Genomic DNA, 4,929 nt, shown 5'->3' on the forward strand with positions numbered 1-4,929 from the left:
AGAGGAGAGCTGAAGAGTCATGGTTTGGTGCTGATGTTGCAGTCACTTGGGTGATCCAGCCTGGCCCTGCTGCATCACAGAAGAACTAGGAATAATCAATTACGAGCTGTTAGTTCATCATTAATTGGCTATTGAGTAACCATGAACAGCTCTAGAAGGCCTTACTTGCTCACTAACTGCAAGAAAACATCTTCTGCAGTGTCTTGGGAAATGCCTGTGCAGAGCAGCAGCAAGGTGACACATGTCTGGCAAAGCTGGGGAAGGACCCCCAGGAGAAACACTTTGAGTCTCTTTGATGACTTCTTGTCTTCAAAGCAGGCTCCTGGATTGTCAGGTGCCAGTGAACTGCCAGCAGCCCTGGGGATGGTCAGGGATGGAGGCACTCTCAGCAAGTCTGCATGTGACACCAGGCTAAGTGGTGTGTCCTCATGCAGTTCGACAAGGACATGGGCAAGGTCCTAACTTGGATCAGGGCAATCCCCAGCACAAATCCAGGCTGGATGAGGAGTCAGTGGAGAGCAGCCTGGAGGAGAAGGCCTTGAGGGTGTCGGGTGGTGACAAACTCCCCAGGAGCCAGCAATGGTTGCTGGCAGCCCAGCAGGCAGCTGTGTGCTGACTGCAGCCAGAGCAGGGAGAGCAGCAGCACAGGGAGGGCATTCTGCCACTTTGCTCTACTCTGTCCAGACCCTACCTGCACCACTGCCTCCAGTTCTGGGGCCCCCAGAGCAAGAAGGTCCTGGAGCTGCTGCAGAGGGTCTAGAGGAGGCCATGAAGGTGATCAGAGGGCTGGAGAACCTCTGCTGTGGGCACAGGCTGGGAGAGTTGGGGCTGTGCAGCCCAGAGAGGAGAAGGCTCTAAGGAGACCTTAGAGCAGCCTTACAGTACCTGAAGGGGCTCCAGGAGAGCTGGGGAGGGACTTTGGAAAAGAGCTGGGAGTGCCAGGACAAAGGACAATGGCTGTGATGTGGGAGAGGGGAGACTGAGACTGGAGAGTAGGAATTTCTTGAGAGTGAGGGTGGGGAGACACTGGCACAGGTTGCCCAGGAAGATTGTCAGTGCCTCCTCCCTGAAGGTGCACAAGGTCAGGCTGGATGAGGCCTTGAGCAACCTGGGCTAGTAGGAGGGACCTTCCAGTCCAACCCATTGGGTGACTCTGTGAGCCTATGGAAGGTTCTACAGTTGGTTTGGGCAATATTTGGTGTCAGTACAGGCAGAGAGATGAAAAGCTGGAGAGCAGAAGACCTTGGGCTGAATGTTTTGGCACCCTGGTTCTCACTCACCTGCACTTAGGGATGCCTTAATCACAGTTTCAAAGTGGAAATGAAGAAGCTGCAATAACCTTTCCTGTGTCTAACTGCTTCTAGGAGGCACAAATGACATCAAGGGTCCAGCAGCACCATGAGCAGGAGCTCATAAGAATATCTGAGCAGGATCTCAGAATCACAGAATATCTTTTGTTGGAGGAGACCTCCAAGCTCATCCAGTCCAACCCTTGACCCAGCACAGCAAGGTCACCACTAAACCATGCCCTTGAACACCAGGTCCACAGCTGCTTGAACACCTTCTGGAGTGGTGGGGAGCCAGAGCAGCCTGGGCCAGGCCTTACCAACCAACCCTTTCCAGGATTGAGGTGTTCCTCAGGTCCAGCCTAAGCCTCCCCTGGGGCAGCTGTAGGCTGTTTCCTGTTGTCCTGCAGCTTGCCACCACGGAGTAGAGGCTGCCCCCTCCTCACTCCAGCCTTCTTTCAGGGAGCTGTAGAGAGCTCCTGAGCCTCCTCTTCTCCAGACTGAGCACCCCCAGCTCCCTCAGCCCCTCCTCATAGCCCAGGTGCCCCAGGCCCTTCTTCAGCCTTGCTGCTCTTCTCTGGACATGCTCCAGCCCCTCAATGCCCTTCCTGCAGCAGAGGCCCAGCGCTGAACACAACACTCGAGGTGTGGCCTCCCCAGTGCTGAGCACAGGGGGATGATGCCCTGCCTGTGCCTGCAGCCCACCCAGGCCGGGATGCCACTGCCTTTCCTGGCCACCTGGGCACTGCCAGCTCGTGTGCAGTGACTGCCAACCACCACCCCCAGGTCTGTCTCAGAGCTGCAGCTTTCTGCCCACAGAGCCCCAGGTCTGTAGCTCCCCGTGGGGTCGTTGTGACCCTTGCACCTGGCTTTGTTGGACTTCATACATCATTGACTTCCACCAACTGCGTTCCCCTCTCCTCACCCTGGATCTCGCATCCCATGTACTCCCAGAGAACAGGGGGAGACCTTCACAGCAGCAGTGCACTGGATTCAAAGAGCTGGAACCTTTCTTCTCCGTTTGCCTCCACTTCCTCTCAACTTCATGCCTGCTCCAGGTGTGACTCCTGACGTACTGCCAGCAGTGGCACGAGGTGGAGAAATCAATGTGTCAAGGCTGCTTCTCCCCTCCACGGAAGAGACTCTAAAAACTGCAACCACAGGGATCACTTTCTCTTTGTGAAGAGTTTAATGCGCACGAGAAAGCTGCTTGACACTTGTTTTACACCTCCAACTCCTTTCTTCATGCCTTGCTGAGCAGACTGCTCCGGGGTCCATTTGCTTCAATCCGCTTTGTAACTGAGTAGGTGTCCACCAGAGGGATCTCAGGGTACAACAGTGCTCAACGAGAGGTGCAGAAGCAGTCAGGCACCTCCTGAACCAGAGCTTTCTGGTTGGAGATGGAAATTACTGCTAATAATGAGACTGGAACCAGATGTGACATTTAGAGTAAGGCAGACAGAACCACAGAGTCACAGAGTGCTGGAAGCGACCCTCCAAGGGCATCTTGTCCAACCCCCTGCAGTCAGCAGAACATCTCCAGCTAGAACAGGCTGCACAGGGACACCTCCAGACTGACCTTGAATGTCTGCAGGGATGGAGCCTCCACTACCTCCCTGGGCAGCCTGAGCCAGGGTCTCCCCACCCTCACTGTGCACAACTTCCTCCTGATGTCCAACCTAACTCTGCCCTGCTCCACTTCCAAACCACTGCCCCTCAGCCTAGCCCCACAGGCCCTTCTCAACAGTCCCTCCCCAGCCTGCCTGCAGCTCCCCTGCAGCTATTGAAATGCAGCTCTAAGCTCTCCCTGCAGCCTTCTCTTCTCCAGGCTGCACAGCCCCAGCTCTGCCAGCCTGGCCCCATAGGAGAGGTGCTCCAGGGATTGAGTTCCAGGCTGGTTTGTGTCTCTGTCCCATGGCATTGTTCTTGCTCCATCCCAGATGGTTCAGTTTCTTTCCCACTCCATCAGCCTCTCTACTTTCTGCCCTTTCTCTTCCGTTTGGGAAGCAGAGGGGTTCATGGAGAGTCTCTGTCACTCATCTGGTAGCCAGCTGAGACCCGTCCCCTGATGTGATACCCACAGCAGGCTGTGAGGGAGGTCCCTGTTTGCTTCCACGGAACGTTGAAGACTTTGGCAGAGATCACCCTGGAAAGATATCCCTGTCTTACACCCCAGCAGCTGGTCCCCAGTCACCAAGACTCTGTACTGTGAGGAGGATGAAGCACATTGCCTGGGCTGGTGGAGCTGGCCTGAGAAGGGTGACCAAGTGGGCCGTGGGCCACATACTGGAGGATGAGAGGGGAATTAATGTCCCAGGTCAGCAGGACTTGTGATGTGCATTTGCTTCCTGCTCCATCATCCAAGGACAAATGGCACCTTCTGGGGGGTGGCTACACCACTCTCAAGGTACTTGTCCTGATGCTTATCCCAGCACCCCAGCATGGTGGGGCTGGAAGAGACCTCATCCAGTTTGACCCCCCTGCTCCAGCAGCAGCTTGCCCGTGGCCAGGGGGGTGGGAGTCTCTCCAGAGGGTTGGTTTCGAGGGCAGGTGGGTCATTTTCCCACCATTTTCCTGAGCTGCAGGGCGTTTGCTGATCCTGAGCAGAAGCAGAGCTGCAGCAGCCGTGGTGCCCCAAGCTCCCTTCTTCTGAGAGACAGCCTCTGCTGCACCAGGAACCCTGAGCCTGGCTTCCCAGAGCCTCCTGGGGACCTGGTGTACTCAGAGAGCAGCCTTACAAATTACTAATAAAAAAAGAGAGAGAGAGAAATCAAAAGGACAGCTTTGCATTTCCTGGCAGTTGTTATCCTATTCAGCAAAGAAACCATCTCGTGTCTCTACAACTTCCACAATTACTGCTCTTGATTAACAGCAGAAACTGATGAGCTGGCCTTTCCTGGGAGCTGCAGGCAGAGGCAGCCAAGCAGAAAATGTAAGAGAAGGGAAAACAATTAAAAGTTATTTCGGTTGTTACCATGCAGCTGATTGTTATATTTACATAAATTTTGTTAATTTTACCCTTTTTTTTTTCTCCTTTTTTTTTTTTTTTTTTTTTTTCCTGTACAGTAGGAAAACCTCCACAGTATGCCCTGGGCTGCTCCTCAGTGTCAGCCTGGACATGCCAAGTCAAAGGCTCAGCTTGCTTCCATTAGCTCTGAGCAAGCAAGTAGTCCAACCTCCCTGCTCCAGCAGGGCACTCACAGCAGCTTGCCCAGGAGCACAATGATCAAGGGAGGTTGGAAGCTCTGCAGAGAAGGAGACTCCACAACCTCTCTGGGCAGCCTGCTCCAGCCCTCCAGCACCCTCACAACAAACAAGTTGCTCATCCTGCTCAAGTGCAACCTCCTGAGTTCCATTTTGTGCCCCTTGCCCCTTGTCCTGTCCCTGGGCACCACTGAGCAGAGCCTGGCCCCAGCCACTTGCCCCTCACAGCCCCTTTAGCTCTTGCTGATCAAATCCCCTCTGGGTCTTCCCTTCTCCAGGGTCTCAGCCCCAGAACTCTCAGCCTTTGCTCCCCACAGGATTGCTCCAGGACCCTCAGCAGCCTTGTAGCCTCCCCTGGACTCTTTCCAGCAGTTCCCTGTCTCTCTTGAGCCTGGGACTCCAGTTGTGGTCTGACCAGAACAGAGTAGAGGGGCAGGAG

This window comes from Pogoniulus pusillus, chromosome Z, assembly GCF_015220805.1.
Source record: "Pogoniulus pusillus isolate bPogPus1 chromosome Z, bPogPus1.pri, whole genome shotgun sequence".
NCBI classification, from domain to species: Eukaryota; Metazoa; Chordata; class Aves; order Piciformes; family Lybiidae; genus Pogoniulus; species Pogoniulus pusillus.